Source organism: Gorilla gorilla, chromosome 17 (genome assembly GCF_029281585.2).
Source record: "Gorilla gorilla gorilla isolate KB3781 chromosome 17, NHGRI_mGorGor1-v2.1_pri, whole genome shotgun sequence".
NCBI lineage: Eukaryota > Metazoa > Chordata > Mammalia > Primates > Hominidae > Gorilla > Gorilla gorilla.
In genome coordinates, this window is record NC_073241.2 from 80155389 (window position 1) to 80176919 (window position 21531).

The 21531-nt window shown below is 44.8% G+C and overlaps 1 protein-coding gene and 1 pseudogene across 3 annotated transcripts in view; both read left to right on the forward strand.

The window, feature by feature from the left end:
- LOC109023957 (large ribosomal subunit protein uL22-like) overlaps window positions 1-12568 on the forward strand; it is a 57794-nt pseudogene extending 45226 nt beyond the window's left edge.
- The window catches only part of ME2 (malic enzyme 2), a 68566-nt gene continuing 59527 nt past the window's right edge, over window positions 12493-21531 (forward strand). Inside the window, exon 1 of one of the 3 annotated variants that reach the window (XM_004059425.5) lies at window positions 12493-12933. The gene's annotated coding sequence lies outside the window, so the exon portion shown is untranslated. Of the gene's footprint in view, window positions 12934-20338; window positions 20660-21531 lie in introns of those variants that run through there. The other 2 variants (XR_008673614.2, XM_055368534.1) reach the window with 2 other exon arrangements.

Below are 21531 nucleotides of genomic sequence, written 5' to 3' on the forward strand. Positions count from 1 at the left end.
TTTTTGCAGTGTGTCTAGCAAAAAAAAAAAAAAAAAAAAAAAGCCTTTACTGTTTACTTACTCTTGTATTTTTAGAGTTTGCATTTTTAATGATCCTAATTTATTAGAGAATAATTCTCAGTGGTGCCGTCAGTATTCATTATTATCTTCTAAAGCAGATGGAGTTATACAAATCTAAAGATACGAGTAGCACAATCTATCTGCTTTTGCAGTAGGTAATGTGTCAACATAAAACCGACAATCTTACTCATATACTACTCTCATTACAAAGATAATAACCTTCTGTAAGTCTCTGAAATCTCAATAATATGGATTTTGGCCAGGGAGGGTGACTCATGCCTGTAATCCCAGCACTTTGGGAGGCCGAGGAGGGCAGATTCCTTGAGCTCAGGAGTAAGAGACCAGCCTGGGCAACATGGCAAAACCCCATCTCTACCAAAAAAAAAAAAAAAAAATTAGCCAGGCACGGTGGTGTGCGCCTGAGTCCTGGCTACTCAGGAAGCTGAGATGGGAGGATCACTTCAGCCCAGGGGGTCGAGGCTCCAGTGAGCCATGACTGGGACACTGCACTCCATCCTGGGTAACAGAACAAGACCCCGCTGCAATAATAATAATAATAAATTTATAAAAATGAATCATGGTGCTGGGATGAGATAAGGCTGCTCCATTCTCATGGCAACTGATACCTGATACAAAAGTTTTTCCAGGCATCTTCCTTTAATTTTAAGAAAAGCTGATGAATATATGCCCATCTTGAGATAACTGGCACATATACAGCTTTACACTTTGCCAATGGAAGGGTTTTACAGGGAAGTCACATGGCCAGGTGTGTGCCCGCAGACTGCCACTTTAAGGCTCCTCCCCGTTCACAGGTGAATAGGCTGAACTGAAAACAAAGCCCAAAATAGCAGCCTCAATTTCCACCAGTACAGAATTCACACAACTAATCCACACCCCTGCCTTCCTCTGTTTGTTCCGTAATCAAACCGAACACCTATTTCGTCCTCTGGTTTCGTGTTCATTTGGGCCTTGACACCTTGTTTTACCTGATCCTCTGTGTCATAATCCATCTTTCTTCCAAGAAGAGCTTGTGTCTTCTTTCTGGGCCCAGCATTGTTTGTATTGTCTGCAAGGCCATTTGACCACACTGACAAGGCCTGGTGAGCTTTATTCTGGGCAATCAAGAATGTGCCAAGGATGGCTCTTGCCTTTTTCTCGGAGAGTTCAATATCAGACACCAAGGAGGAAGCCCATTAGGAAGATATTGAATTCACAACAGAGTTGCAGTGAAACTGTACTCCCAAAGAAACAGCAATGCACAATGCAAATGGCTTATTTTATATATTTATTGAGGTGGATATAAAATTTATGCAGTGAGGTATATAAAGTACATAAATTTCAAACATGATGAATTTTTATATATGTACACACCTATGTAGCCATTGCCCAGACTGAAAGATAGAATGTTTTCAGCCTCCAGAAATTTCCTTTATGTCTCTTTCCAGCCAACCTATCTTAACGGTAACCACTTTAGTGACTTCTGTCATCACAAATATTTCCGTAAAGACTAAGTTCTTTTTTTTTTTTTTTAAGGCATGGTCTCGCTCTATGGCCCAGGCTGGAATGCAGTGGCATGCTGTGATCTCAGCTCACTGCAACCTCTGCATCCCAGGCTCCAACGACCTTCCCACCTTGGCCTCCCGAGTAGTTGGGACTACAGGTGTGTGCCACTCCGCCTGGCTAATTTTTCTATTTTTAGTAGAGACAGGGTTTTGCCATGTTGCCCAGGCTTGTCTTGAATTCCTGAGCTCAAGTAGTCTGCCCACCTCGTCCTCCAAAGTGCTGGGATTACAGGTGTGAGTCACCGTGCCCAGCCAAGGTTAAGTTCTTAAAACTCAAATGAGTCATTTCTGTGTGCACAACAGCAAATAAAATGTCATAATTGTTTCTCATTCACAATAAGCTTAGGTTTCAGGCATTATAATAAGCAGTATTTAATTAAGAAATTGGAAAATTGAAATTGAGAACTACACAAAGCCTTTCCCTAATTTCTTTTACCACAAGGAGAGCTTCACTTTTTGATCACACAAATGAATGATGCCCTTTGAGCCAGCTGGGCTTCAGAATTTAGACACTTTTGGAGCATACACTGTATGTTACATAATACCCACTGTGGGATCCAGAGCAGTGCCTATTAACACATTCACATTTTTGAAAAGAAATAAATAAATATTTACACTATGTTGGGGAAATAAAGACTATAGATAGCCTTGTGTCAAATTCTTATTTGTCACCAAATAAATTCTGGCACTACCAAAATGACAAAATTAAAAAAAAAACTTTTTGGATTTTGGAATTATAGATAATAGTTTGTGGATCTGTAGTAGATAATATTTATATTTATGTATTTATTTATTTACTTTGAAACGGTGTTTTGCTCTGTCACCCAGGCTGAAGTACAGTGGCATGATCTCAGCTCATTGCAACCTCCACTTCCCGGGTTCAAGAGATTCTCCTGCCTCAGCCTCCTGAGTAGCTGGGATTATAGGCATGCACCACCATGCCCAGCTAATTTTTGTATTTTTAGTAGAAAAGGGGTTTCACCATATTGGCCAGGCTGGTCTCAAACTCCTGACCTCAAGTGATCCACCCCGCTGGGCCTGCCAAAGTCCTGGGATTACAGGTGTGAGCCACCGCACCAAGCTGACAATATATTATTTAAGGGACTTTTCTGCTTGAGGCAAGGCTCATTCTGATGTCCATGTTCTTCACAAAGCTTTCTGAGGTAATCCAAATTTAAGAAGTGACTACTTCTTTTGAACTACTATAGCACTTTGAGCTTATTCTTCACATGGTGACTTAAAAAAAAAAAAAAAAAACTTTTATAATGAAATGCTTGGTTAAACCCAAAAGTAGAAAATGTAGTATAATGAACCCCATAAAGACCTCATCTGGAGCCAGGTGCAGTGGCTCACGCCTGTAATCCCAGCACTTGGGAGGCCAACGTGGGCGGATCACCTGAGATCAGGAGTTCAAGACCAGCCTGGGCAACATGGTGAAACCCCGTCTGTACTAAAAATACAAAAATTAGCTGGTGTGGTGGTGCCCACCTGTAATCCCAGCTACTCGGGAGGCTGAGGCAGGAGAATTGCTTGAACCTGGGAGGCAGTGGTTACAGTGAACCAAGATTGCGCCACTGCACTCCAGCCTCAGTGACAAGAGTGAAACTCCGTCTCAAAAAAAACAAAAAACAAAAGCAAACAACAACAACAACAAAACCTCATCCAACCTCAACAATCTCATTAGAAATATAATGATTGTATCACTTCACCTGTAAATATTTAATAACATACTGCCTGTTTAAATACTTACATGAGTAAATATTTTGTTTCCATGTTGTAATATAGACTCCTTGATGATGAAGTAAATGTTGTGTCTTTTTCATTCCTATTTCCCAATTACCTTTTCTCAGCAGGAAATTTAATACAGGAAAATGAATTATGCCCTGAGGAATGCTTGATGAATGTACAACATCAAACAGTGGTTCTTAAGCTTGAGTGTGTGTCCAGATCACTTGGAGAGCTTGTTATAAGGAAGACACTTGGGCCCCAACTCTGGAGTTTCTGATTCAGTGGCTGTGGGGTGGGGCCTGAGAATCTGCATTTCTAACGAGTTCAATGATGATGATGATGATGGCCTGGGACCACACTGTGAGAACTCCTGCGTTAGATGTCAACACTGAGTGATTTGCACATTAAAACAGTTTTATCCTTTAATCAAGTATCAATCATATGTAAGGACTAGGAATACAGGAAGAAATACTTTTTATAAATCTCTACTCTCATGGAGTTTCTAATATGTTGTATAAAAAGTATATAAAACAGAAATACATGAGAACTATTAAGAAACATGGGTGTTGGAGACCCATATTGGAACATTCTTGTTTTATTGGTATAATGTAGGCATCAATTTGTTTAAAGCTCCCTGGTGATTCCAGTGTGCATTTACATACTATTACACCAGTGTTCACTGAAGAGCTGAGATTAGAATTTGTCCTTGAATTATGAAACAGTTTTTAATTGACAGCTTACAGCGGGGAAGGCTTTCCCACGTTGGGGAGTGGAGTGACATAATGCTCCAAGCTTACTTTCAAATCTTTCCAAGACACTGAACTGTACATAAACATATTTTAAAATATTCAGTCTGTACAGTGTAGTTTGTATCTTCTTTCCACTTATTAGTGGTACCCTTGGATGAATCAACCTCTAAGTCCTCAGTTTTCCCATATGTAAAATGGGGATAATAATTATACCTACCAGCTGGGCACAGTGGCTCATGCCTGTAATCTCAGCACTCTGGGAGGTCAAGGTGGGAGAATAGCTTCAGATCAAGAGTTCAGGAGCAGCCTGAACAACATAGCAAGACCTTGTCTCTACTAAAAATAAAAAACATTAGCTGGTTGTGGTGGTACATGCCAGTAGTCCCAGCTACTTGGGAGGCTGAGGCGGGAGGATTGCTTGACCCTGGGAGATCAAGGCTGCAATGAGCTACAATTGGCACTGCACTCCAGCATGGGTGACAGAGCAATACCCTATCTTGAACAACAACAACAACAAAAACAGGAGTGGCACGGTGGCTCATGCCAGTAATCCCAATACTTTGGGAGGCCAAGATGGGAGGATTCGTTGAGTTCAGGAGTTCAAGACCAGCCTGGGCAACATGGCAAGACGCCCCACCCCATCTCTAAAATAAAATAAAAAAAGAAACAGAAATAATTATGCCTACTTGATAGCGTTGTTAGGATAATTAAATAATTTTAATATATACATGAGGTGGGCAGGGTACAGTGGCTCATGCCTGCAATCCTAGCACTTTGGGAGGCCAAGGGTGGATCACCTGAGGTCAGGAGTTCAAGACCAGCCTGGCCAACATGGCAAAACCCTGTCTCTACTAAAATTACAATAATTAGCTAGGTGTGGTGGCACACACCTGTAATCCCAGCTACTCAGGAGGATGAGGCAGAAGAATTGCTTGAACCTGGGAGGCAGAGGTTGCAGTGAGCCAAGATCATACCACTGCACTCCAGCCTGGGCAATAGAGCAAGACCCTGTCTCAAAAAAAAAAAAAGTAAAAATAAATAAAATACACTAGGCGCCTTAGAGCAACGCTTAGCAAATAGTAAGTACTCAATGAATGGTAATTATTATTTATCAAGCATCATCTATATGCCAGGCAGACAGCCTGCATGAGAATACTTTGCATCTGTATCCTTTTAATCTTTGCAAAACTCTTGCATATTTTTTGTCTCATTCCTCTTTTCAATGCCCTTTGGGATACGTAGGGAAAGTTTAATTGTGTCCACCTAACCGGAGAAAAAGACATCCAGCCTCTTATTAAGACAGTGTGAGAGCTAGCCCTAGAATTCAAGTATTCCACACTCCCAAAGTGTGCTTTTTCCTTCGATGTAAATAAGTAAATGAACAAAATAAAACAAAAGCAAAAAAAAAAAAAATTTGAAGAACTGAGGCATTTGTCCAGATAATTTTCAAACATCCCCTCCACGCCTTCCACTCCCACCCCATAGGAATCCAAACAACCTTCCTTCTATCATTCCCTGATTATCTATAATCGGGATGTCTAATTTATGGATAACTTATACTCTGCTTGGGGTTATATTTCTTGCTCAGCCATAGTTCTAGTCAAAAATTGTCAGGTTTTATCTTCATTTACTGGAGAGACCCTGCATTTAGAAGAGATTCTTTCCTTCTCTCAAGGATTATCCAGAAAGTGATTGAGCCATGTTTAGCCTTAAATCCTACCCTCACATTTTTGTGAAAAAGCCCATATTTGTATAAATCAACTCCAAATGGGTTTTCTGTTGTTGGGAGCTAAAAATCATTTCTAACAGTTACTGTTAAAATGCACAAAAATCTTGTTCCTGTCATAATATCTTCATTTATATTTCCTCCTTTAGAATAGCTCATTAACTCTTATTAGGTCAAATTGACGATGTCAAGTATAAACTACTAGTAGTAGATTAGTGCTCTCCCTCTCCCTCTCCCTCTCCCTCTCCCTCTCCCTCTCCCTCTCCCTCTCCCCTCTTTCCACGGTCTCCCTCTGATGCCGAGCCGAAGCTGGACGGTACTGCTGCCATCTCAGCTCACTGCAACCTCCCTGCCTGATTCTCCTGCCTCAGCCTGCCGAGTGCCTGCGATTGCAGGCGCGTGCCGCCCCGCCTGACTGGTTTTCGTATTTTTTTGGTGGAGACGGGGTTTCGCTGTGTTGGCCGGGCTGGTCTCCAGCTCCTAACCGCGAGTGATCTGCCAGCCTCGGCCTCCCGAGGTGCCGGGATTGCAGACAGAGTCTGGTTAACTCAGTGCTCAATGGTGCCTAGGCTGGAGTGCAGTGGCGTGATCTCGGCCCGCTACAACCACCTCCCAGCCGCCTGCCTTGGCCTCCCAAAGTGCCGAGATTGCAGCCTCTGCCCGGCTGCCGCCCCGTCTGGGAAGTGAGGAGCGTCTCCGCCTGGCCGCCCATCGTCTGGGATGTGAGGAGCCCCTCTGCCTGGCTGCCCAGTCTGGAAAGTGAGGAGCGTCTCTGCCCGGCCGCCATCCCATCTAGGAAACAAGGAGTGCCTCTTCCCGGCCGCCATCACATCTGGGAAGTGAGGAGCGTCTCTGCCCGGCCGCCCATCGTCTGAGATGTGGGGAGCACCTCTGCCCTGCCGCCCCGTCCAGGATGTGAGGAGCGTCTCTGCCCGGCCGCCCCGTCTGAGAAGTGAGGAGACCCTCTGCCTGGCAACCGCCCCGTCTGAGAAGTGAGGAGCCCCTCCGCCCAGCGGCCACCCCGTCTGGGAAGTGAGGAGCATCTCCGCCCGGCAGCCACCTCGTCCGGGAGGGAGGTGGGGGGGTCAGCCCCCCGCCCGGCCAGCCGCCCCGTCCGGGAGGGAGGTGGGGGGGCCAGCCCACCGCCCAGACTGCCGCCCTGTCCGGGAGGGAGGTGGGGGTTCGGCCCCCCGCCTGGCCGGCCACCCGGTCCGAGAGGTGAGGGGCGCCTCTGCCCGGCCACCCCTACTGGGAAGTGAGGAGCCCCCCCGCCCGGCCAGCCGCCCCGTCCGGGAGGTGAGGGGCGCCTCTGCCCGGCCGCCCCTACTGGGAAGTGAGGAGCCCCTCTGCCCGGCCAGCCGCTCCATCCGGGAGGGAGGTGGGGGGGTCAGCCCCCCGCCCGGCCAGCCGCCCTGTCCAGGAGGGAGGTGGGGGGGTCAGCCCCCCGCCCAGCCAGCCGCCCCATCCGGGAGGTGAGGGGCGCCTCTGCCCGGCCGCCCCTACTGGGAAGTGAGGAGCCCCTCAGCCCGGCCAGCCGCCCCGTCCGGGAGGGAGGTGGGGGGGTCAGCCCACCACCCAGCCTGCCGCCCTGTCCGGGAGGGAGGTGGGGGTTCGGCTCCCCGCCTGGCCAGCCGCCCCATCCGGGAGGTGAGGGGCGCCTTTGCCCGGCCGCCCCTACTGGGAAGTGAGGAGCCCCTCTGCCTGGCCAGCCGCCCCGTCCGGGAGGTGAGGGGCACCTCTACCCGGCCGCCCCTACTGGGAAGTGAGGAGCCCCTCTGCCCGGCCACCACCCCGTCTTGGAGGTGTACCCAACAGCTCATTGAGAACGGGTCATGATGACAATGGCGGTTTTGTGGAATGGAAAGGGGGGAAAGGTGGGGAAAAGATTGAGAAATCGGATGGTTGCCGTGTCTGTGTAGAAAGAGGTAGACATGGGAGACTTTTCATTTTGTTCTGTACTAAGAAAAAATTCTTCTGCCTTGGGATCCTGTTGATCTGTGACCCTACCCCCAACCCTGTGCTCTCTGAAACATGTGCTGTATCCACTCAGGGTTGAATGGATTAAGGGCGGTGCAAGATGTGCTTTGTTAAACAGATGCTTGAAGGCAGCATGCTCGTTAAGAGCCATCACCACTCCCTAATCTCAAGTACCCAGGGACACAAACACTGCGGAAGGCCGCAGGGTCCTCTGCCTAGGAAAACCAGAGAACTTTGTTCACTTGCTTATCTGCTGACCTTCCCTCCACTATTGTCCTGTAACCCTACCAAATCCCCCTCTGCGAGAAACACCCAAGAATGATCAATAAAAAAAAAAAAAAAAAAAAAAGATTAGTAATAATAGTAGTAAGGATAATCATAGTACTGTTCTGATTCTGTGTGCCCTGACCTACTATATATTAGACCTTAACATTCATTTTTAAAAACTCTATACTTGAAAAATAACTACACACTTACATTATTTCTGGAGACCTATGGATGTATATAATTCCCCCTGGTTTTTTAACTGATGAGACATCTTAGTGTCTCACTATAACTATTACTGGATCAAAGTAGCTTTTTTTTTTTGGAGACAGGGTCTCACCCTGTCACCTAGGCTGGAGTGCAGGGATGCGACCTCAGCTCAGTGCAACCTCCGCCTCCTGGGCTCAAGCGATCCTCCCACCTCAGCCTCCCAAGTAGCTAAGACTACAGGCATGCACCATCAGGCCTGGCTAATTTTTTTTTTTTTTTGTAAAGATGAGGTTTCACCATATTGCCCAGGCTGGTCTCAAACTCCTGTGCTCAAGCAATCCACCCACCTTGGCCTCCTAAAGTGCTGGGATTACAGGAGTGAGCCACCTCACTCAGCCCAAAATAGTATCATTTAAAGATGAAATAGCTCAATTCAAGCAAGAATGCTGGACAGATAGGGGATAAAAGGTAAATGCAAGAAAGCACAGTATTTTTCAAAGCTTAAGATGACCATGCAGAAAATTCACAACCAGTTGCAGAGTAATGACTACTTTATTTAACCCAGGAGTTATATCCGCCAGTGTAATTCTTGCTTGTAGAAACCAGCAGAGGGAAATTTCAGGTTTAGACACTATGTTTCTACTAATGATTACTCATGTTTTCCAATTACATGTGTCTTTTTCCTGCCTTTTCACTGCTCAGATCCCAATATATGTAATATGTCACTCAGCAGCTGTTACATGAAAGGAACATGTTAGGTTGCTATATTAACTTTTCCAGCATGCATGTGTGTGCACTGGAGAAGAAGAACCCAGGCTCTTCTACTCCTCTGACATCCTTAGAGTGCAGGCCTTCATTCTCTTGTTTGTCATCTTATGGCCCAATGATGGGTGCCATGCCACTACACATCTGTGGCAAAAAGTGAGATGAAGCAAAACAGCCAAAGACACATGCCAGTTGAATCTGTTCTTTTTTTTAAAAAAGCCTTTCCAGAAGCCCCAGCCGTCAGCTTCCTTGTATGTGTTTCTAACAGGGTCACCTTAAACCAGCATGATCCAACTGAAATAGAGTGCAAGCCACAAATGGGAATTACATATATAATTTTAAATTTTCTGTAGCCACATTTAAAAAGTAAAAGAGGTTTAAAAAATAACTTTAGTAATATGTTGCATGAACCAAAAATATACAGAATATTATTTCAACATGTGATCAATATTTTAAAAATTAAGATATTTCCATTCTTTACATGTTTTTGCACTGTCTGCAAATCCAATGTATATCTCAACTTAAAATAGCCACATTGCAAGTACTCAATAGCCATATGTCACTATATTGTAAAGGAAAAGAAGCCTGTGACATTGTGATAGAATAGGAATGTATATTTGGTCTCTGCCCTGGTTCCTGAGAAAAAGCTTCTAAATCCCTTGGAATTTCCTGAGTGACAGGGGCATCTTTTGTTCTAATGAGGCAACTCTTGGTGGGCTCCTAGATAGCCTCAGGATGGGGGCTGGTTGCCAGGGGAACCAACCATGTGATTAGAGGATTGGAACTTTTAGCTCCATCCTCTGCCCCCTGACCTCCTGGGAAGGAAGAGGAGATAAGGTTGAGTTGATCTCCAATGGTCAATGATGTAATCAATCACACCTATGTAAGGAAGCCTCCATAAAACTCCAGAAGGACAGGGTTCAAAGAGCTTCCTGATGGCTGAACACGTGAAGGCATATGGAGGGTGGTAAGCAAAGAGAGGGCATGGAAGCTCCACACCCCTTGCCACATACTGTGCCCCATGCATCTCTTCCATCTGGCTGTTCATCTGTGTCCTTTATGACATCCTTTGTAACGTACATAAAGTGTTTCCTTGAGTTTTGTGAGCCATCCTAGCAAATTAATATAACCCAGTGACAGGGTAATGGCAACCTGGGACTTGTGACTGGCATCTGAAGTGGGGGACACTCTTGTGAGACTGAGCCCTCAACCTGTGCGATGCGACACTATCTCCTGCTAGATAGCATCAGAATTGAGTTAAATGATAGGACACCCACCAGGTCACAGCTGAAGAACTGGTTGTTGGTGAAGAGCAACCCACACACATTTTGGTGACTAAAGGTGAAGTATTGTGTTCTGTGGTGACTGTGTGTGCACAGTAGCAGAAAAAGTTAGCTCTGTTTTCTTTTTCTTTTCTTTTTTTTTTTTTTTTTTGAGACGGAGTCTCGCTCTGTCGCCCAGGCTGGAGTGCAGTGGCGCGATCTCAGCTCACTGCAAGCTCCGCCTCCTGGGTTCACGCCATTCTCCTTCCTCAGCCTCCCGAGTAGCTGGGACTACAGGAGCCCGCCACCAAGCCCAGCTAATTTTTTGTATTTTTAGTAGAGACGGGGTTTCACCGTGTTAGCCAGGATGGAATTCTGTTTTCATTAGGAAGTCTTTCACCAATCACTGTAAGCGGCTAAGGGGAAAGAAATTGTTGTCAGAGCAGACCAGAAAACAGCAGTGTCTACCTCCTTGACAGTAGCGGGTATTTAATAAAGAATAAATTGACTTCAATTTAAGCAAAATAAGTTCCCTCCATGATAGCTCTCTACAACCTTCAATCTGGGATTATTCGAATGTAGGACAAACTGTCCTTAAATTCTTTAAATTGACAAACAATTGTATATAATTATGGTCGGGCGCGGGTGACTCATGCCTGTAATCCCAGCACTTTGGGAGGCCGAAGCAAGCAGATCACTTGAGGCCAGAAATTCAAGACTAGCCTGGGAAACATGGTGAGAAACCCCGGCTCTACTAAAAACACAAAAATCAGCTAGGCATGGTGGTGGGTGCCTGTAATCCCAGCTACTTGGGAGGCTGAGTCAAAAGAATCGCTTGAACCTGCAAGGCGGAGGTTTCGGTGAGTCAAGATCACGCCACTGCACTCCAGCCTGGGCGACAGAGAAAGACTCCATCTCGAAAGAAAAAAAATGTATATACTTTAATGCAATGGGATACAATGTAATGTTTCAATACATTGTGGAATGATCAAATTAGGCTAATATATCCATCACCTTACATACTTATTTCTTTTTGGTGAGAATATTTTAAATCTACTCTTTCAGCCATTGCGAAATATACATTATGAACTATAGTCACCATGCTGTGCGATATTTCTAAAACTTACTCCTGAAACTTTTTACCCTTTGACCAACATCTCCCCATTCCCCATCTACCCCCCAACACCCCCACAACTGTCTTTCAAAGACAAAAGAATTTCACCTCTACTAATGAAGCGTTTATGTAGAAAGACACTGGTAATGTTTAGTTTCCTTCATCCAACCTGCTGCATCTTGTAAGTTCCTGGCAAGCAGAGTTACTTTAGGTCATGCATATTTATAACCTCTCCTTGCCTGCAGTGGTTATTATAGCAACCACACCAATGGATTATCACCTAACTGGAGTTTCCTCCTCACAGGCCCCACCCTTCAATGTTCAGAGAGGGGCGATTGCCCCAGATTTTATTTAATTGTCAGAGTTTAGGAGGGAGCAATTCACTCTTCCCTACTTCCATTCCATCTTCTCAATCCTACATTTCCATCACTTTTAATTTTATTCTGCCTTGCCTTTTTTATATTTTACATCTTATTTTTGAAATTGTCATTACCATGCCTTGTTTTAAGAGTACACAAGCTCATTATAGTAAAGAGTTTTGGGTGATAACATTTTCTGAAATAAGGGTGAAGAAATATCCTCCCATGTCACAACCGTTGGGAGGGCGGGGGTAGGGATGTTGGAAGGCACGGTCCCTGCTGCTTTCAAGGACAAGACAATTAAGTGTTCCGGTGCTTTTCTGAGGCAGAACATTGAACATCTATTTATGGTGACTGTGACAGTGGAGGTGATTGGTAAATTCACTGCAGGCCAATAACCTTGCCAGCAGCCATGAGGAGTGGCAAAGAATTATGCAGAAGAGCAAGTCCTATGCACACAAAACAGCTCGGAAAGTGAAAGCGTCGCTGAAGTGCGGAAGCCTCGCATTTCCTGGGTCCTCTTCCTCCTTCCTTTGCCGTCTACTGCCCTCCCGTTCTCCCCCTTCCTCTGTGGCTCAGGCAGGACAGACCCCAACTCCCAGCTTCCCTGGCCTCCGCGGGTTCGGAGACTGGGACCCCCGGGCCAGGAGTGATGGGGGCGCGGTCGGCCAGCCCCGGCTTCCTTCATGGAGCGGCGGAGCTCCACCTCCTCCTCTGCACTGCACTTCTCACATCCTCAGCATCGCGTCCACGAGGCCGCCCGCCCCGCCTCAGAACCGTAACCTCCAGTAGCTGGGTTGAGGAAGGCGCGGAGGACAGGAACCCCAGCGCCGGCAGCTAAGCCTCCAGACGGAGCCCGCCCCTCTGGCCGGTTCCTGCCTCCCATTGGCCCGCAAGCCCGTCCGTCTCCACCGTGGGCCACGCCTTCCCGGCCCCGCGGCTGGCCGGCTCCTCGCGCCCTCCCCTCACTTGGCCGCTCTTCGGGCCGCCTCTGGGTGTGGGGCCGCCCGCGCCAGTGTGAGCCTGAGCTGACGGCGGCTCCGGGAGGCTCGCAGAAGGGGAGGGCCGGGCGGCGCGGGAGCTGAGCATCGCCAGGGCGGGCGGCAGGGCGCGGCCTCGCCGCCGGGTGTACCACCTGTCGCGGCGCGAGACCTCTGGTAAGGCCCGGCGCGGTGGGGCCCCGGGCGGGGGTCCGGGAGAGGAGCGGGCGTCGGCCTCCCCTGGCCAGGCCCCGAGAGCCCAGCGCTGCCGCGCCTCCGGCCTCCGCGCGTGCAGCCCCCGCCGTTCCCGGCCTGGCGGTGGGGGCTGGGGGAAGGGAAGCGGTCCGCGGAGTCCGGGCTGAGGGCGAGGGACCGGCTACATCGCGGCGACCCAGGTTCTAGCGGCCGCGGCTCTACCCGGCGCGCGATTTCCAGGTTCCTCCGCCCGCTGGTGCCTGGGCGCCCCGCTGTCGCCCGGGAGGGAGGCCCTGGGCCTCCAAACGCCAGCATCTCTTTCTCGCTCTTTCTGCACCCCTCCACAAAAGGACTTCTGTGGCTGGAAACCCTTTGGCAAGTCTATCTTCTTTATTCAGTCGGGCCGAGTTAACGGCAGGAGTTAGGCTGTGTGTGTGGCTCCTCCCTTTAAAAAAAGACTTGCTGCGGGCTGGAGAGTTCTGAGATTGGACCGATTCCGTCTATTATGAAATGCCATCTGTGGACCGGGATTGGCAGGTGTTTCTTTCACGCTGGCGATAACTATCTCTGCATGTGGTGTTACCTAGGTGGTCCTAGGTTTCGACTTTCTTTTTTGGTTCCAGAGATAATTCTAGAAAATTTACGTTGCTTGTGGTGAGAAGCGTGATCAAATTAACACGTGCTTTTTTACAAAACGTTTTATCATCTTCTGTCTGTGGATTTACCTTCCTGATGCTTGTGTCTATCACCTCTAAGCAAAGAGTTAATAGCGTTGCTATTTCTGTTAGTTTTGCAGTTGATAACGATAACAATAGTAGCATGAATTAATTGCTAGTGACAGGCAGAGCGCTAGTTTCTACACGGATTATCTCAAAATAACCCTTTGAGGTTGATACTGTTACTGCCTCCAGTTTACAAACCAGGAAACTAAGGTTTAGGTAGGTTAAGTAACTTGCCTAAGACCACAGTTTTAACGTGACAAAGCCTAGATTCAAACTCAAGTGGTCTAACTTCATAGCTGCATCCTCCACCCCCACTCCCTTAAACGTGTATGCTCCTTAAGCATTGCTCATGTTGTTAAGCTAATTGCGATGTTGTACCCATAATTTTGATTTTCAATTTACAAATATTCTGTAAATTAGATGAGAGAAACAGTTGTTTTTAAAAACATACATATAGGCCGTTCGCGGTGGCTCACGCATGTAATTCCAGCACTTCTGGGAGGCCGACGTGGGTGGATCACCTGAGGGCAGCTAATTTTTGTAATTTTAATAGAGACGGGGGTTTCACCATATTGGCCAGGCTGGTCTCGAACTCCTGACCTCAAGTGATCTACCCACCTTGACCTTCCAGAGTGCTGGGATTACAGGCGTTAGCGACCGCGCCTAGCTCCTAATATGACTTTTATCATGCATTAATAGGAAATGTTGGGCTATGCTTCTGTAGAAATATTCTCTTGAGAATAATATATTTATGCTTAGTAGCTATTCCTGAGAACTGCTTATGGGTGACACCCTTAGAGGGTGTTTATATGTTTTTGTCTTTTAATATATTTATGAAAACAAAATATAAAGGAAAAAACCCATTTACCATTTGGGAACTTCTTTTGTAAAATTAAAAACTTATAGCTATATATGTATAATCTGTATATTAAGTTAAAAACTCTAATTGATTTTGGTGAATTTCAGACAAACTAGACATATTTTATTCTCTTTAAGACGGAGTTTTGCTCTTGTTGCCCAGGCTGGAGTGCAGTGTTGTGATCTCCACTCACTGCAACCTCCGCCTTCCGCGTTCAAGCGCCTCTTCTGCCTCAGCCTTCTGAGTAGCTGGGACTACAGGCATGCACCACCATGCCCGGCTAATTTGTGTGTGTGTGTGTGTGTATTTTGAGTAGAGACAGGGTTTCACCATGTTTTTCAGGCTGGTCTCGAACTGCTGACCTCAAGGGCTCCACCTCCGTCGGCCTCCCAAAGTGCTGGGATTACAGGAGTGAGCCACCATGCCCGGTGAACTAGCCATATTTTAAAACACAAATAACATTAAAACCTATATTTACTAAGGATTAATGTTACAGGACAAAATTCACACTAAATAAAAATTACATTGACTTTATAAAAAGATAACTTTTATTAGAAATTAACTATTTTATTTGAAAGTTACGATTTTGATTTTATGGTGGCATATTATACCTCCTTTGATCAATATGTACAAATTTCAAAAGTGATAAAAAATATATTCTGTATATACTTGTTTAGGATGACATTTGATATTGCCTGTATTTGTATGCCATCCAGGTTCTCATTCTTGACTTTGAGATTTGATTTGAAATATTTTGAATAAATGTTAATCATGATTATCCTTATAGCCTCTTATGTTAATTTGATCATTAAAAGATGTTGATGCAGAAACAAGCAGGCATTTAGAAGGCACCTTGTGACCACCTTAGTCTACAACTACTAATAGTAATGCTTGTGATAACTAGCCTTTCTAGAGCACCTAGAGGGCATTGTGATAAGCATCTTAATGGATTATCTAATTTAAATCTTAAAACAACCTATTAAATAGGTCTTGTAGTTTAACGTTCCCATTTTACTGATGAGAAAATGTGAATTGGGGAGGTTGTGATTTACTCAGCATCACAGAGCTAGCAAATGGCAAAGCCAGGATTTATTTTGTTTTGTTTTTGTTTTTGAGAGAGGGTCTCACTTTTACCTAGGCTAGAGTGCAGTGGTGCTGTTATGGTTCACTGCAACCTCAACCTCCCATGCTCAAGCCATCCTCCTGCCTCAGCCTCTGAAGTAGCCAGGACTGCAGGTGTGTGCCACTACCCCCAGCTAGTTTTTAAATTTTTTGTAGAGATGGGGTTTTGTCATGTTGCCCAGGCTGACCTGGAACTCTTGAGCTCAAGCAACCCACCCACCTTGGCCTCCCAAAGTGCTGGGGTTTACAGGTGTTCGCCACGGGATTTAAATCCAGGCAGTTTGACTCCAGAACTTGCCCTTTGACCACTCTGCTAGACTATTTCATATGGGTTTTTTAAAGCAAACTTTGAAATCAAGTAGTCAAGCTCTTTATAGTGATGCTATTGTAAAACTCTAAAGGCTTGACACTGTTAATAATATGTATATATCAACATTACTACACAGAATTCTGCAAGTTTCCCCTCCCCCACTTTATTGATGAGAAAAATGAAACATCTAAGTCAATGGCTTCCAGACTTTTGGACTTTGCCAACAAGTAAAAAACTTATGTGTGGGGGACAATTGGGACCAGACGTAAGATCTCCAACTTTTACTTCTGTCAAGGTTGAGAATCTTCTTAAACACTACTGCAATCTGGTCGGGCGCATTGGTTCATGTCTGTAATCCCAGCACTTTGGGAGCCAGAGGTGGATGGATCACTTGAGGTCAGGAGTTCGAGACCAGCCTGGGCAACATGGTGAAACCCCGTCTCTACTAAAAATACAAAAATTTGCTGGGCATGGTAGCACACACCTATAATCCCAGCTACTCAGTAGGCTGAGGCAGGAGAATCGCTTGAACCTGGAAGTCAGAGGTTGCGGTGAGCTGAGATCACACCACTATACTCCAGCCTGGGCAACAGTGATTTTTGAGACTCTGTCTCAAAAAAACAAACAAAAAAACTACTGCAATCTACTGTCCTGATCCTTTCCTTAAAAAAGGGACATTTTTACCACCACAAAGGTAGGAAGGTCATAGTTACAACATAAAAACAGAATAAATTTAATATTATGAAAAACTATATTACATTGTGTTAGTTTTTCCTCCTTTGGTCATAGACCAGTCAAAAATATGTCCTAAACTAACACCAATTCAGAGATCATTCAGGAATGCCTGGGTGACACAACTGATTCTGAACTGGTAATTAGCTGAGTCCAGTCCAGATTCACTCTCCAGTCTGTCTGACCGCACAGCCTGTGCTTGTTGCCCTGTCATGAGCTCTTTCCAGTGAACAGTGTCTAGGGTTTTGGTCTCCTGTGAACAGTCTTTCTCAGGTGTTGACTATTTCCTTCTCCCCCCAGGTAGGGGGCCAGGGAGAATAGTCTCCAGCAGCCAATGTCTTAACAGCTTTAGTCCCAGTCCAGTTTGTAAATACCACCCAGAGGGTGAGTTCCACTGCTTCCCTGTTTGAGGTAGTTCTTTTGTCTGTGCTTACTCATGGAAGGGGCAAGGCAGTGACCATACCAGGGCAAGAAACCACGGGCATATTCCAGTATTCAAGAAACTCTCCGGCTGGGTGTGGTGGCTCACACCTGTAATCCCAGCACTTTGGGAGGCCGAGGCGGGTGGATCACCTGAGATCAGGAGTTTGAGACCAGCCTGGCCAATATGGTGAAACCCCATCTCTACTAAAAATACAAAAAAGTAAACGGGCATGGTGGTGGGCACCTGTAGTGCTAGCTACTCGGGAGGCTGAGGCAGGAGAATTGCTTGACCCAGGAGGTGGAGGTTGCAGTGAGCCAAGATTGTGCCATTACACTCCAGCCTGGGTGACAGAGCAAGACTCTGTCTAAAAAACAAAAAAAGAAACTCTCCAGTAAATAGCTTGATTTTACTTAGTTATTCAAAATTCGAATCCCCACCTTCTTTTATTTCCTGTTTTTACTTCACTTGCTCCTATAGTTCTCCTTCTGTCATCTTTGTGTAACATAAGGAGTTAGGTGTGTGTTTTCCTCGTTCTGTCTTGTCTCCAGCAGATATTAAGCCCACCTGTCTGTTTCTGTCTGTAAGTATTCTAAGTTCCGATTTCGGCAAAGATTGTTTCTTTCCTTAAGTTTTTTTTTTAATTATGCCTACTAAAGACACTATTAAAATTACTTTTATATTTTATTTTACTCTATCACTTGCTAATAAAATTAAGTTCTCTAATAATTTGAATAATATGTTTTATCTTTAATTATAATACTCTTTTGCATATATTCTCTCATTTGATCATCACAGTTTTCTATGAGGTAGATTTGAGAGGTGGTGTTATCTTTATATACAAGCCAAATTCATTATTTTATTTATTTGTTTATTTTGAGACAGAGCCTCATTCTGTCATAAGGCTAGAGTGCAGTGGCGTGATCTCGGCTCACTGCAACCTCTGCCTCCTGAGTTCAAGCAATTCTCCTGCTTCAGCCTCCCGAGTAGCTGGGACTACAGGCACGCACCACCATGCCCGGCTAATTTTTGTATTTTTAGTAGAGACTGGGTTTCACCATGTTGATCAGGATGGCTTCGAAATCTTGACGTCATGTTCCACCTGCCTCGGCCTCCCAAAGGGCTGGGATTACAGGCGTGAGCCACTGCGCCAGGCCCAAATTCATTATTTGATAGGAGCAAGATTTTAACTAGGAGTTGAAAATAGAAGATTTCATATATCAGCAACCCGATCTTAACTGCTGATTCCAAAATGTATTTTTTGGGGATTGCCTTTGATTCAAAATAAAATGTATTCCATACCATTTTAGATTTGCCTACCTTGTAGTACTAATCACCAAAGTTTGTTTGTGTTTGTGTGTGTGTGTGTGTGTGTGTGTGTGTCTGAAACAGAGTTTCGCTCTTGTTGCCCAGGCTGGAGTGCAGTGGTGCAATCTCGGCTCACTGCAGCCGCCGCCTCTCGGGTTCAAGCGATTCTCCCATCTCAGCCTCCCGAGTAGCTGGGATTGCAGGCGCCGGTCACCACACCCAGCTAATTTTTTGTGTTTTTAGTAGAGACAGGATTTTGCCATGTTGGGCAGTCTGATCCCGAACTCCTGGTCTCAGGTGATCTGCCTGCCTCAGCCTCCCAAAGTGCTGGGATTTCAGGCATGAGCCATCACGCCAGGCCCAAAGTTTTAACTGTAGTAAATAATGCTATCTCTCCTGGAAGAGCCACACAAACATATGATGAATTCTTTTAGAACTTCTTTTTAGCTGGGTGTGATGGCTCATGCCTCTAATCCCAGCAACTCACAGGCTGAGATCGGACGATTGCTTGAGGCCAAGAGTTCAAGACCAGCCTGGGCAACATAGCAAACGCCAGCTCTACAAAATATTAAAATTAGCCGGGCACAATGGCTTGTACCTGTAGTCTCAACTACTTGGGAGGCTAAAGCAGGTGAATCACTTGAGCCCAGGAGTTCAAGACTGCAGTTAGCTGTGATTATACAACTGTATTCCAGCCTGAGTGACAGAGTGAGATACTGTCTCTAAAAAAAAATAAATAAATAAAACTTTTTTTAAATGACAATTTATAAAATTTAAATGGTTTTTTTTCGCCACTTAGCAGAGTATCAACCATCCCAATTTTGTTAATAATACTTTTGTCACCATGTTGGGGATTCTGGGGAGAAAGCTACTTGGTATATATATATATTTTTAACACTGTGCTGCTATAATTAACATTATTATTCATATGATACTGATTAATAATTTTTTAAAGTGTAGAAACATGTATATATAATTTGTACTTTTAGAGCCAACTGCTGGTACTTTCTGCAGTATAATAATAAATGGAAATAAAGTGACATGGACCTTTTATGCAAGATAATCCTGAAAAGATGTATAAAAGTCAAATATGAGTAACTTAAAATTTAAAAATAGCCTGAAAAATCTTGCTATTTAAAGAAGTCCAGTGAAGAATTCTCTTATATAGCAAATTCTCTCTCTTAAAAATAAAATCAATGGAGTTTGCTCAAAGCAGGCTCTACCACTGTTTCTTCTTCTAGATTGTACACATTTAATAGATATCCATTATTAGATTCAGATAGTGAAGACAATTCATAAGTACACAATGCTGGTTCTATATATGTGTGTGTATATATATATTTATACTATATACCCACACAAATTTAAAATTTAAAAAAAAAGAAAACTTGGGAAGCCTATACAGGTATGTGTCTATTTTTTAATTTAAAATTGATAAAGGGTAAGTTAGATTTTTTTTTTTTTTGAGATGGAGTCTCACTCCATTGCCCAGGCTGGAGTGCAGTGGCATGATCTCGGCTCACTGTAACCTTCACCTCCCAGGTTCAAGAGATTCTCATGCCTCAGCCTCCTGAGTAGCTGGGATTACAAGCACGTACCACCCTGCCCAGCTAATTTTTGTATTTTTAGTAGAGATGGGGTTTCACCATGTTGGCTAGGCTGGTCTTGAACTCCTGACCTCAAGTGATCTGCTCACCTCAGCCTCCCAAAGTGTTGGGATTACAGGCGTGAGCCACTGCACCTGGCCAAGTTCTTTTCCTTGGTTTTGTTCGTGTTCATATTTCTTTTAAAAAGCACAAAGGAGAGCTTTATTTAGGACTTTATAACTTACTGGTAATAGAACATTAAGAGAATACTGCATGGTGGTGATTTAATAGATTCTGTTTAATGCTTTTGATGTTTACCTAGAGAAAACCAAATCTGGCTGGACGCAGTGGCTCACACCTGTAATCTCAGCACTTTGGGAGGCCAAGACTGACGGATCAATTGAGGCCAGGAGTTTGAGACCAGCCTGGGCAACATAGAGAGACCCCATCTCTACCAAAAATACAAAAAATTAGCCGGGCATGGTGATGCATGCCTATAGTCCCAGCTACTCAGGAGGCTGAGGCAGGAGAATCACTTGAATCCAGGAGACGGAGGCTGCAGTGAGCCGAGATCGTGCCACTGCACTCCAGCCTGTGTGACGGCAAGACTCTGTCTCAAAAAGAAAAAAGAAAACCAAATCTGATGGTGTAAGTTTCACAGCAGCTAAAAAGACATGGATTCCTGTAGTGTTAAGTAAGAATATGAGAGCAATACTAACCCTAGGCCTCATTCCGGCCCTGACGTAGGTGCTCAATAGATGAGTAAATAAGTATAATATATGTTTAAACTGAATCAACTTCCAGTTTAAAGTGATCGATTAGTCACATGTTGAAATCTCCCTTTCTTGCTCTAAAAACACAGAGATGGTAAGTAAAATTGAAACAACACAGAGCCAAGTTTGAAAGCAAGAGAGAAATCTCCACATGCAGGAGTGAAGAAAGAACCTATAGCAGTGAGCTTGATTGAAGACAAATGTTCCATGGGTAGACAGGGAACAAATACAGTACATGAATACTACTTAGGATCTGAAGTGTTTATTGCTTGCCAGGAGACGGAAACTGAGTTCCCAAGGCCTGTTCAACCTTCAGAATCAAAACTAGACATATTTTGGGAAGCTGAGAATGGGGAAACACTTTTCTCTCCATAAATGAAGACTGTATCCTCACTGAGGTTGAGACGAGAATTAAACCATCCATCCCACACCATAAGTAGAATCCTAAACCTCAACTTGTTTGAATTTGGCTTTGGAATTCTACCTGAGGTATGTAACCATCTAACACAGAAACTAATGTAGAAACTAGTTTTAGCCTGTAAACCCTCAGGATCTCATATAGAGGCAAACTTAAAACTGCCTCCAAGGGTTGGTTTCCACAACACACAACGTGTATGGGACCACCATCAAAGATTGCAAAGTGAGCTTATAGACAAAAATTATGCCATGAAAGAGACTGAAAATTTATATCCAGGCACTAAAGACATTAGAAAAGGTCTTTAAAATAAATATTTAATGAAGCCAGAA